This window comes from Erinaceus europaeus, chromosome 17 (assembly GCF_950295315.1).
Source record: "Erinaceus europaeus chromosome 17, mEriEur2.1, whole genome shotgun sequence".
In the NCBI taxonomy this organism is placed as follows: Eukaryota; Metazoa; Chordata; class Mammalia; order Eulipotyphla; family Erinaceidae; genus Erinaceus; species Erinaceus europaeus.
This window is the reverse complement of record NC_080178.1, coordinates 51071724-51085465: the sequence shown is the minus strand read 5'-3', so window position 1 is coordinate 51085465 and position 13742 is coordinate 51071724. Positions and strand designations below refer to the sequence as shown.

At 40.1% G+C, this 13742-nt stretch overlaps 1 pseudogene; it reads right to left on the bottom strand.

The window, feature by feature from the left end:
* Positions 1-11380: 11380 nt before the first annotated feature.
* Positions 11381-12333, bottom strand: LOC132533780 (protein SET-like; annotated as a pseudogene).
* Between the last annotated feature and the right edge of the window lie 1409 nt (positions 12334-13742).

Here is a 13742-nt window from a genome sequence, read left to right as displayed (position 1 = left end):
TCTGTTTGGGAATCTCAAGACTCCCTGACTAGGGCATCAGCTGACGGGATGGCCTGATAGTGAGTAAAGAGTCATTATTAGAGTATAATAGTCTCTAGCCTTTTTTAAATATTTATTTATTTATTTTCCCTATTGTTGCCCTAGTTTTTCATTGTTGTTGTAGTTATTATTGTCGTCATCATTGCTGGATAGGACCTAGAGAAATGGAAAGAGGAGTGGAAGACAGAGAGGGGGAGAGAAAGATAGATACCTGCAGACCTGCTTCAGTGCCTGTGAAGCGACTCCCCTGGAGCCAGGGGCTCTCTAACCGGGATCCTTATGGCAGTCCTTGCGCTGTGTCTTGCCTTTATTCAGTTTTTGGAGTCCTTACTTTGATAAGGTTAGCTTTGGAGTGACTGAGAGAAGTATCATAAGAAGTAGGTGAGGAGGGTATCTAACTCTAAGTAGACACTATTTCATTAGGAACTTTATGGTGTCTCTTTAGGTCTTTATACTTGCTTGCTGCATATACTGACTCACTACAGACTATTGTGCCCTTTTGCTTTCAGGCATATAGTCTGCCCTAATTTATGGATACATGTGAATATAGGCCCTGTCTCATGAGACCAGAGCACTGCTCAGCTCTGGCTTATGGTGATCTTGAGAACTGAACCTGGGACCTTTGGTGCCTCAGGCCAGAAAGACTTTTTGCACAACTATTATGCCATCTCCCCAACCCAATACCTCTGTCTTTTACTGTAGTAACCTCTACAGCCTTTCCATACTTAGAAAAAAGCTGTTCTTAATAGGTGAGTCATGGGTGACTAGGTAAAGGGGTGAGTTGGATGCGTACACTGTACTTGAGTTCAGTCCTCTACTCTCTGTTCTTCAGAAGTTCATGAGTGTTCATCTCAATTGAATCTCAGTTCGGGAGTTGGACAGTAACACAGTGGGTTAAGCACACATGGCACAAAGTGCAAGGACTGGTGTAAAGATCCCAGTTTGAGATCCCCACCTGCAGGGGGCGGTGCTTCACAAGTGATGAAGTGGGTCTGCAGGTGTCTATCTTTCTCTTCCTCTCTCTGTGTTCCCCTCCTCTCTCTCTTTCTCTCTGTCCTATCTAACAACAACAACATCAATAACAACAATAAGAACTACAACACTAAAAGAAGGGCAACAAAAGGGAATAAATAAATAAATAAATAAATAAATAAATAAATATTTTAAAAAAGAATATCAGTTTGTTTGCCTCACTTCAGGCAACTTCCATGGCATGAACTTAGTAGTGGAAATCATGTGCCAGAGCACAGAAGATAACTACAACAGCAGGACTTCTTCGTGGAGCCCTATTAGTTTCTTCAGCCGGAGGAACAGAGCTCCACCTCTCTATTTCCTCCTCCCCTCTCAATGTCTGTCTATCCAATAATACTAACTAATTGCCGGATTAGCTTTGCGGGCGGGAGACAGAGAGGACCAGGGACTCATGGCTCAGCTGAGAATGCAGTTCAGTCTTTATTCAAGAGTGGGGATGCAGTTCAAAAAACTAATCTCTTCTAATCACAACACGATTCTGTCCTGCATCTCTCTTCTCTGGCGGAAGAGTCAGGAACAAAGGAAGTACATAGGATAGGGGACGTGGAGAAGGGAAGAGGGGGAACCAGGGAGGACTAAACTTAATGTTCCAGAGGCAGGGGAAGTGAGGGCCAAACCAATATCCAGGAGGCAGGGGGGTACCCAGCTAACAGTGGACACACAAACAGAACTCATCACAAGCAACACAAAGCGAAACCAATGTGATGATAAAAACAGAAGGCTTCACAAGCAGAATCTAGAAGCATACCAACAAATAATAATATTTAAATTATTTTAAATGAGAGATAGACACCTACAGACCTAGTCACCACTTGTGAAGTATTCTCCTGTGGGGGTTGGGGTGGGCACTCAGACCTTAGGAGGGAGTCCTTATACTTTTTACTAGTATGCTTAACTGGGTGTGCCAATGTCTGTCTTTCTCCCTCTCTATCTCTTCCTCCCTTCAATTTCTATCTGCTATGTCAAATAAGTTAAAAGAAAAACAGGGAGGGAAGAAGGAAGGAATGTGAAAAAATAGCCTCCAGGAGTGGTGGCTTTGCCATGTAGACACCTAGCCCCAGTGATAACCCTGGTGGCAGTAAACATAAAATAAGAAGTGCAGATTTCTGCCTCCCTTAAGTTTTATCAAAACATTCAAGGACATAACTAGGTAACTGGAGCATACAGATGGACTCTGTAAAATAAACAGATTAATTGAAAAGGGTTTATCATATTCCATGGTGGCAAGGCAGTTTATCCAAAGCATTCATTAACTGTGCACGTAAAGCACTCACAGAGGGATTTTTTTTTGCTTTTAAATCTAATACATCTATAGAACAGTATATTAGATAATTTAGTGTGAATTTTAGAAAAAATGTAAAAATGAAAGCAAACTAGTGTTTTTTATTTTTATTTAAGAAAGGATTAATCAACAAAACCATATGGTAAGAGGGGTACAACTCCACACAATTCCCACCACCCAATCTCCATATCACATCCCCTTCCCTGACAGCTTTCCCTTTCTCTATCCCTCTGGGACCATGGACCCTGGGTCATTGTGGGTTGCAGAAGGTAGAAGGTCTGGGTTCTCTAATTGCTTCCCCGCTGTACATGGGTGTTGACTGGTCAGTCCACACTCCCAGTCTGCCTCTATCTTTCCCTAGTAGGGTGGGTCTCTGGGGAACCGGAGCTCCAGGACACATTGGTGGGGTCTTCAATCCAGGGAAGCCTGGCCAGCATCCTGATAGCATCTGGAACCTGGTGACTGAAAAGAGAGTTAACATATGAAGCCAAACAAATTGTTGAGCAATCATGGACCCAAAGGTTGGAATAGTGGAGAGGAAGTGTTAGGGTGTTACTGCAAACTCTAGTGTGCTTCTGCTTTCAGCTAAAACTAGTGTGTTTTAACAAGAGTTATTTAAAAAAATATTTATTGTAGAGAGAAGAGAGCACCAGAGTATGGTCACTCTGGCACATGCTGTTGCTGGAGGTCAACCTTGGGGACACTGTGCTTCTGAGCCCAGATTTTTATCTATTGTGCCACCTCCCAGGTTACAACAAATTACACTGGAAAAATATTTGATTTGGGGGCCATGCAGTGGTGCACCTTGGTTAAGTGCTCACATTACAGTGCTCAAGGCACCAGGTTCAGAGCCCCTCGTCCCAACCTGCAGGAGGAAAGTTTCACGAGTTATGACACAGGCTGCAGGTGTCTCTGTTTCATTCCCTCTTTTTTTTTTCTTTTTTTGCCCCCAAGATTATTGCTGGGGCTCAGTGCCCATACTATAAATCCACTAGTCCTGGAGGCTATTTTTTCCCCTTTGTTGCCCTTGTTGTTTATCATTGTCATTTTTATTATTATTGTTGCTGTCATTGTTGTTGGATTGGACAGAGAGAAATCAAGAAAGGAGGGGAAGACAGAGAAGGGGAGAAAAAGATGGACACCTGCAGATCTGCTTCACCGATTGTGAAGCAACTCCCCTGCAGATGGGTGTCGGGGGCTGCAAACCAGGATTATTATGTGCTTTGCACCATGTGCACTTAACTCACTGCACTACTACGAACACCCCTCTTTCCCTCTTTATCCCCACCTTCCCTTTCAATTTCTCTGTCTGAATACAATAATATATAAATAAAAGGTTGAAAAGGATTTATAAAATTATTTAATTGATTTCTTAATACAAGGTAATGGTGTGGTGGGGAGATCCAGAGCATCCTATTGTTTCTGAGTGACGTTTCAGTGTCTCAGCAGATTATGTTCAGAATACAAATAGTAGAGCTGTCTTCACAAACTCTTGAGTTCAGTTTAGCTACCACATTGCCATCATCATCATCATCATCATCATCATCATCATCATCATCATCATCATCATTATTTCCATGACCAAGAGCTTTCACTGACTTTACCCTGTTCTGGAAGTTCACCATATACTCTTAGGGTTGCAGCTTCCTCTCCACTGTGCATATGGCATCAGCTTTGTTACCCCAGTGGTCTGGAGCACCAACCAGTGTAACATGTGAGGTGTTTCTCCAGATCCTCTGATATGACATCTCTTTATACCATCAAAATGCATTGCTTCTAATCATACACTTCTTAACAAGTAATTTCCTACGCACACTCTTGACTGTCCTCTGCAATCATCAGTTCTCTCTCTTACTTCTTTGTCTCTTTGTTTTTATTCTTGTGCATGGGATTGGCAGTCACCTCACAGTCTGCCTACATCCTTCCTGATTATGGCAGTGAAATGGCCACTGCTTTCTGAGATGACTACAAGTCTCTTCATATTTTTTTCTTTTCTGAGACTTTAAATAAAATTTAAGTATTCATAATAATCTTAAAATGACTAACCAGTTGCCCAGATGAAGTGAATTTCCTGGAGTTACAAATACAATGAGCTTTTGGGTGGGAAAAGATGAAAGTAGTGAAGTAGCAGGGCCCATATTGAAGAACCATGCATTCTCAGACAGAATTTCTAATTTTCTTTTCCTATAAACCACTTGAAGTCTCTGAACACCAAAGGGCCTAGAACTGAAGGTGATTTTGTCTGGCAGAGACAAAATTATGATTTCCAAAGTAAATACCCCATACAATGTATTGCTTTTTTGTTATCAAATTCTGTTGCTAATCAGACTTCTTATCCTCAAGTGTGGATACTGAATCAGCTTAAATGAATATATGTCACTGTCTCTTGGTAGATGGGTTACCCTGTTTCATGAACTGTCAGTTCTAAAATGACAAAGGGAAAACCAACTTTTTTTTCTTGTTTATAAAATGACAATGGGAAAATCAATTTTTTTCTTGTAGTTATTTTTATTGTTATTGATGTTGTCATTGTTACATAGGACAGAGAGAAATGGATAGAGGTGGGGAAGACAGACAGGGAGAGAAAGACAGACATCTGCAGACCTGCTTCACTGACTGTGAAGCCACTCCCCTGCAGGTGGGGAACCTGGGGCTTGAATCTGGATCCTAACAGGGTCCATGTGCTTAGTGCCACGTGTGTTTAACCCTCTGCGCTACTGCCCGACTCCTGCTACTTTGTTTTTATATTTAATAATGAGTTTTGCAAACATTTCTTTATTTTTATTGTTGTTGTTATTGATGCCATTGTTGTTGGATAGGACAGAGAGAAATGGAGAGAGGAGGAGAAGACAGAGAGGGGAAGAGAAAGATAAACACCTGCAGATCTGCTTCACCGCTTGTGAAACGACTGCCCTGCTGGTCTGGAGCCAGCGGCTCGAACCGGGATCCTAACACTGGTCCTTGAGCTTTGCGCCAGTGCGCTTAAGCCACTGCACTACCACCCGACCCCCGTAACATTTCTTTTTTCTCCTTTTTATTTATTTATTTATTTATTTATTCCCTTTTGTTGCCCTTGTTGTTTTTTTGTTGTAGTTAGTATTGTTGTTGTCGTCGTTGTTGGATAGGACAGAGAGAAATGGAGAGAGGAGGGGAAGACAGAGAGGAGGAGAGAAAGATAGACACCTGCAGACCTGCTTCACAGCCTGTGAAGCGACTCCCCTGCAGGTGGGGAGCCGGGGTTCGAACCGGGATCCTTATGCCGGTCCTTGTGCTTTGCGCCACCTGCGCTTAACCCGCTGCGCTACAGCCCGACTCCCTCTCCTTTGTTTTTTTAAGTCTTGTGAAATGCCATTGTGGCCTGGTAACCTGACAAGATGGAAGATGATATAGATAACATTAAACCCAATGAATCTAAATAAATTAAATAATAATTAAATACAGAGTGACTATCCTTGCGTGATTTGTTTACAGTCGGTATGACATTTGGTACATGAGGTTTTATGGATTTCTGAAAAAAGGTAGCAAAATTTACATATGAAATTACAAAATTATGATTATTGTTTTCTCTTCTGCACATCTTTTGTTGTTTCATGTAAGAACTTACTCATTGCTTTGCGTGTTTCTCTTTTTTTTCCACCTTAGATGCTATTCTACCTTTGTGACTTCACTCACCATCTGTACTGCTATTATGAATGAATTGATAGCTGCCAGTGGTGGCAGTTTGGTGTATATTTTCCATAACATCTGTACTAAGATTTAATATTGGAGGCTAGGGTATTAATCCATCTGTGTACCATTACCAGAAAAACTTGAAAGAATCAGTATATAAGGCAAAGACAAAAATAGCAGCCATCTGAAATTCTTAAAACATTTGATATTAGGATGAAAGTATTGAAAGAGTTTTCTATAGCTTTGGCTATACTGTTAAAGCAGAAGAAACAATTAGCTGGTGCAAGTTGTAAAGTTATTGCCAAATGATTTGCATAATACCTTAATTTTCAAAGTTCAAGTAGCATCTGTGTATATCCTGCTTTTTCCTAAGATGCATACACACTGATGGTGAAGTTTGTTTTATAAATTAAGCACAATAAGAGATTAATAGCAATAACAAAGGGATAGTTGCAATATTATTGTAATAAAAGCTGTGTTTCTCTGCCACCAAATAGCATGTAATTTCTTATCAAAATTGGCCATGGGGTAACAATTACTGGAATGGAAAAGTTCAGATGAGATTTCAAGTCCATTTACAATGGTTCTCGCACCCATTTACAAATCAGAAGTAAAAAATGCAATAGAATGATAATATACTCATTTTCAAGAGGTGACTTTTCTAAAGTTAGAAAGGTGTCTTTGGACAACTTGACTACTCAGTGGCCTTATTTTGATAATTTGATGTTTTTAAAAATAGGTTTATACAGATGCTTGCATTGGGCAATTGGGTTGGCAGACTCTATGTTTGGGATTTAGAAGTTGAAGATCCTCACAAAGCTAAGTAAGTATTTAGAAATTCGTAATTTATACCCTTTTCTCTAAAATGTTTTATCACTTTAGAGATTCTTATATCATTCCAGAGTTATTTTGATGTACCTATTTAGTTTTTACCAAAGCACTGCTCAGCTCTGGCTTATGGTGGTGCTATGGTTTGAACACTGGGGCCTGGAGCCTCAGGCATGAAAATCTTTCAGATAACCACTATGCTGTCTCCCCAGCCCTACTTTTTTGTTTTTTTTTTAATTGCTTTTCAGGAGTATAGTGAAGGAAACTTAGTTCTCTATGTAAGTTACACAGTACATCTTAAATTTAAAATATGCTCATTTTGCACAGAAGTCTTTGTGTGAAGTCTGTTTTGTTTTGAATGCCTTCTACATGAGGTGGAACATTGTTCACTGTCTCATTCACAGTTTTAAGTGAGTTAGATGTAAATGAATGAAACATGACAGCATTCTGCATGAATAGTATAACCTGTTGTCATGTTTTCTCCCTAGATGTACAACATTGTCTCATCATAAATGTGGTGCTGCTATCCGTCAAACCAGCTTTAGTAGAGACAGCAACATTCTCATAGCCATTTTTTGTGTCAATGGCAGTATTTGCCGATGGGACCAACTTCGACAAAATACCTTTTCCTAATCAAAATTAGGGTGTGTTTTCTGAGTACAGGAGAACTAATGTATCTTGCTATTAAGGGCACTTAGAGCCATTAAAGTTGTCTGTCAGCATTCAATCAAGGTGAGCTGAATGTAGTGATGTTTACACAGTTCCCATTCTTTGTACTGTCTCCTGCTCAGACTCTACTGCTTTTAATAAAATTTTATTTTTGTAAAATTGTGTTGATTCATTGTGATGAAAAGAATGGTTGAAAGCAATAAATGTATGCCTTACCTTTTTGTAATGATCTTTATTTTTGTAGTTCTTTTTCCTGGAAAAGAAATGCAATGTAGTAAAGTATAAGCTCCGTATAGGACATAAATTGTGCTTCTGCCAGGCCAAATAAAGGTTGGATTATTTACTTCTAAACAAAACAAAACAAAAATGAGATTCTGCTGCCGCCATGTGTTGACCTTGGATAAGTATCTTAGAATTTGTTCCAGTTTCCTTATGTATGGAACAGGGATAATCAGCTTCATAGGGTTATTGTATCAATCCAGTCAGTTAACACATGTGAAGTACCTGGAATGCAGCCTACACTAAACACACTAAATACATTTTTAAGTTTATTAAAAATTTTAGTTTTAAAATATTGTCAGCATGGCTGCACTACTCTGACCTGGCTTTCAAATAGACTCATCACCAAAGTTTCCTCCAATGCAGAGGGAGCTGGGCTTGAACCTAGGTTGCAGGCATGTCAGAGCATCCCAGTATTAATCTATTTTATTTATTTACTTATTTATTTTAACCAGAGAACTGATCAGCTCTGACTTTTGGTAGTATGGGTGATTGAACCTGGGACTTTGGAGCCTGAGGCATCACCATTATGATCTTTGCATAACCATTATGCTATCTTCCCCCACCCACACCACACTATTAAAGTGAGATATTTTAATGGCCTGCAAATTATATATATATATGTATATATAATTTTTATAAGTGTTCCCTGAGGAGTAAACTCTGGCTGTGAGCATACTGAGCAAACTCCCAAGCCTATTTTTTCTTTCCATTTATCTAGAGACACCTAGCACCATGCCACCATTCATGGAGCTCTCCCCCGACTCCTCCCGTTCTCTTATGCTCTCTAGTTCTCCTGTTTCATACCTGGTTTGAACCAAGGTATGAAACCCAGGTATTGAAGCCAGGTTTGAAAGGTCAGGTGATTACAAAATACAAAGACTGATTTTTTTGACAAGTTTGTTTTAGGTTTATGGCCCTTATTTATATAACAACGACCATGATAATACATCCTCTTGCACATTTATTTTTTCCTTCTTGAAAATTGTGATTAGTAGTGGTTTACAAAATTGAATGCACCCTCCCACCTCCCAAAGAAAATCACTATAGGTGACTGTCACTCACCTATAGTGGCAGAGCTTGGCACATGCCCTGGAAGTACTGGTCCTCAGGGCAGGTCGCTAGTTGTGAGGGAGATCAGAGGTCATACGCTGGGTGGCATAATCTTTTTTAAAAAGGCCGTTGTGCACCTGAGAGGTGATGTTGGACTCTCATGCAAGAAGTTTTTAGTTCAAACCTTGGCATCTCATGCCAGAGTGATGCTCTGGTTCTCTCTCTGTCTCTGTCTCCTCCTCCATAACCTCTGTCTTACTAATAAATAAATAATTTTGGTTTTCAGAAAAAGTACAGAAATGGAGTTCATTTCCATTTAACATCCTCCAAGAATAATGCTTCTTTTAAAGTAATGATATGAAATCATGAGTATATGTTATGTGTGAGCATGTGTATTCATAACCTCTGGTATACTGTCAGGATCTGTTGAACAATTTATACATTTTTTTTCATTTATTTTTTAAGGGAAGATACCAGTATTTTAGGAACTTTTATGCAAGGAGACTCAGTAATACAGTGTCTGCTTTTTTTTTCTTTCTTTTGCTTTATTTTAGTTTTCTTATATTTTATAGGACAGAGAGAAATTCTGAGGTGGGAAGAAAGACACCTGCTAATATTACTGCCTTACTACTCCTGAAGCATCCCCCCTCCTCCACCCCCTGCAGTTGGGGGCTGAGATCTTGAACCTGGGTCCTTGTGCATGGTCATGTGTAATCCAAGTGTGCCACCACCCTGCTCTTGATGTGTACATTTTTTAAAAGATTTTTAAAAACATTTATTCATTTTCCCTTTTTGTTGCCCTTGTTGTTTTTATTGTTGTAGTTATTATTGTTGTTGTTATTGGTGTCATCGTTTGGATAGAACAGAGAGAAATGGAGAGAGGAGTGGGAGACAGAGAGAGGGAGAGAAGTTAGACACCTGCAGACCTGCTTCACCGCTTGTGAAGCCACTCCCCTGCAGGTGGGGAGCCAGGGGCTTGAACCTGGATCCTTATATCAGTCCTTGTGCTGTGCGCCATGTACACTTAACCCGCTGCACTACCCCTGACTCCCAATGTATACATTTCTTAACCTGCACTGAAAGTGTTAGTTGTCATGGGCCAAGAAGCTCTGTTGATAGATATGCAGTTGGTAGCAGGTTCTGAATCTATTGTGACTTTCAGTTTGACTAAGAAGATTATTTGTAACACTTGGATTCAGAAAAGGAATTTTATGATGATTTTCTTTTCCAGTTAACAGTAGTTAAACTCTGGTAAAGCTCATTGTCTATGATACTCCCACAGCTCGAAGTTTGATGAAATTGCATTTTTATTTTTACATCTGCACTCACTTCTTTACTATTTCATATCTTTATTTGTTGGATAGAGACAGACATTGAGAGGGAAGGGGGAGTTAGAGAAGAGAGGAAAGGAACATCTGCAGCACTAACATCTGCAGCAGTAGCATCAGCAGCACTGCTTCATCACTCATGATGCTTCCCTCCCTGCAGCAGCTAGGGATCAGAGGCTTAAACCCAGGTCCTTCTGCACTGTTATATGCACTCTACTGGTGTGTCACCACCTAGTTCCTGAATTACATTTTCAGACTGAAAATAGACTGGAATAGTCTGGGAATGATGATTCAAAACTAGGATGAGGGCCAGGCGCTAGCACACCGGGTTAAGCGCACATAGTGTGAAGCACAAGGACCTGCACAATGATCCCAGTTCAGTTCCCTGCAGGGGGGGGGGGCGTCATTTTGCAAGCCATGAACCAGGTCTGCAGATGTCTGTTTTTCTCTCCTCCTCTCCAACTTCCCCTCCTCTCAATTTTTCTCTGTCCTGTCTAACAGCAGTCATAACAAGAATAACAGCAGCAACAATGGACAAAAGATGGCCACCAGGAGCAGTCAATTTGTAGTGTCAGCACTGAGCCCCAGCTATAACCCTGGAGGCAAAAATAAAAACAAGCAAACAAAAACTGGGAAGGTGTCTGCTTTGCTATATGATCCTCTCAGATTCAAGATCTGAGAGAAAGGAGGAAAACAGCTAGAATTCTATGCACTACTACACAGAGGCCTAACAGCCCCCAGATTCTAGCAGAGCTAAGGGAGCAGAAAGTTGGTCTTTGTTCCCACAGAGCATGGTGGTATTGATTCCAAAAGTTTTTGTTGAAAAAGGATAGGGGAGTAGTACCACTGTTATCCTATGGTTTTATCAGTGTTTGCTTTTATAAATAAAAAAATTCAAAAAAAAAAAACACACAAAGCTTTCTGTCTTTCTGCTAACTGCAGAAAGATACAGGTTTTCTTAAAAAGGTTTTAAATGAAAAAATATATTAGTTTGGAAGAGAAAAGGATAATCTATTCAACTTATTCTTCTCAAGGTATCCCCCCAAAAAAATAAGTTGATAGCCATTGTATAAAGGAGAGAGGAGACCTCAAAGACAGGGTGACTGCACACAGGGGCAGGGAAAATGTGGGAAAAAAAGACTGCAACTTGCTCCTAGGGACAGGAGAAAATTTAAAAAGGCTGGAATTCATCAGTGTTTCATTAGTCATATCCTTCATCTTCCTCTCTTTCCTCCCCCTAATCACCATCTTCTTCTCCTTCATCCTCATCTCCTTCATATCTTCTTTTTTAAAAAAAATATTATCTATTTATTGATTGGATAGAGACAGTCAGAAATCAAGAGGGAAGGGAGGGATAGAGAGGGTGAGAGACAGAGAGACAGCTGCAGTACTATTTCACCACTTGAGAAGCTTTCCCCCCTGCAGGTGGGGACTGGGGGCTTGAACCCACGTCCTTGCACATTGTAACATGTGAGTTCAACCATGTGCATCACCACCAGGCCCCAACTTCTTCATATCTTCTAATCCTTCTTCTTCTTCATCATCATCATCTTCCCCCTCACCTTATTCATCATCCATATCAGGAACCAAGTAGTACTGTAGTGTATTTGGCCAGATACCATCTTTAATGACCTCTCCTAACTCACCTGCGACTGCACCAAAATGGTCAGTAAACCAGGTGAAGAAGCTCTCTGGTTCCTCATGCTGTCTCTTTCTGTTGGTTTGATTTTGTGTTTGACTTGAACATTTGATCAAATCCTTTCCAGATTTCCATTTGATTTCAGTGGATCCTTCAAAAGAAGGATCACCACTCTCATTCAGATAAAATTCTTTGGAGAGAACTTTATTTTCAAAGTAAGGGTTTTCAACAAAATAAAAGTCTATTCTGTTACCTGATTTACTATCTTCAAATTCTGTCACTTCAACTCTTGTCAAGTAATGCAGTGCCTCTTCATCCTCTTCTCCAAGCAGTGTAGACACTTGTGGGTGGTTGACAAATGTTAATCCTAAATTTGGGATATTGACCATCAATTCCGATCTCTTCTGAAAAAATGGCTGGCAGAGTTTGTTATATTTCTGTTCTACCTTCAAAATCGTCACTCCCCAGAAAGCAGCTTGATAAAAAAGCAACAGGAAGCAATGGAATATATCCATGAAGTACAGAATGAAATAGACTTAATGAACAAGCCAGCTAGGAGGTTTCTAGAATTTTCTATCTCACCTTAACTCTAATCCCTGAGATTCTCAACTAAGACTCTTTGCTGACTCTCTACTACTTAAAAGAGTCAAAGTTCAGGTGTCTGCTGGGTAAGGAGGATGGCCTAGGTAGGTAAAAGTAATGCATCAAGTGAGCTGAATGTACTCTGTTCCATTATATATATATCCTGAGTTGTAGTTTTAAACTGAGCTATGCGGCTTAATAGAAAATAGTAGGGTCCTCATGTCTGTGGCTCATGTGACTTTGTTTAAACTATATGGAGAAATCCAATTTTGTTTTTTTTTTTTAAGTGCTAGAGATACCTAGAAGTTGTCAGACAACCTTTTGAGGACTGGTCCTTCGATTTAGAGATTTTCTTTGTTATCTTAAGTTGCTATTTATGCAATCTTCTTTCATTCTCTCCTATCCCCCCTATTTCTCTCTCTCTCTCCCTCTCTCGCTATCTTTCCCCCTCTATGCCAAAGACTAAACCTGACACCTCAAAGCATCAGACACAAAAAAGAATTTTGCCTAACCACTTATGCTATTTCTCTGGTCCATTTTGCATTATATTAAGCACTTAGCACTGTTGGTGTAGAGTAAGAATGTGTTATACGTTCCTATCTTATTTTTCTCTCTTCAGTATATCTATATGGCCTCTAAAGCCTCAAAGGAAACGATTGAAAGTAAACCAACTCTCTCTCTTAATTCTGCAGTCAACTTTCTACCTAGACCTCCAGGTTAAAAACCCATCCCAGCCTCTGGAAATATTGCACCCATAGCATTACTTATCACATTGGAGCTTAATAAGTCTGTCTTTACAAAAACAAGAACCAAAAGGTAACATGCTGGTCTTTGGGGGCGGCGCACACTTTACTAAATGTACTTTGAGTTGTATCTTGATTCAGGAATATTAGATATTTCCATTCATGCCTTCACATAGTGTCCCAGCGTTTGTGCTCTGTAGTGAGGACAGCAGAGATATCCAGGGCTCACAGTCTCTCAGCAGAAAGCTAGGGCTGCATGGTCATCAGCAGTTCCAAATACACTAGAAATTTCATTTACATTGTTTAGTAACTTTGCTTTAAATGTTAATTACACAGGCAGTGTGTGTGTGTGTGTGTGTGTGTGTGTGTGTGTGTGTACTGACTGCATTTTCTATGCCTGAGACAGTGCTGTCCATAATGCTCAAAAGTCAAGTTGTAAGCAAGCATGCTGGGATTGAAGTCCAGGCTTATCAGACACATAGATCCCTAACCTCTGCAATGCAGATCCCAGAAAAGAACCACTGAGACAACTTCCATTGGCTGTATTTGCCTCTAAGATGATCATTACTCTAGATGTGTAATTGTGTAGTTGTTATTTT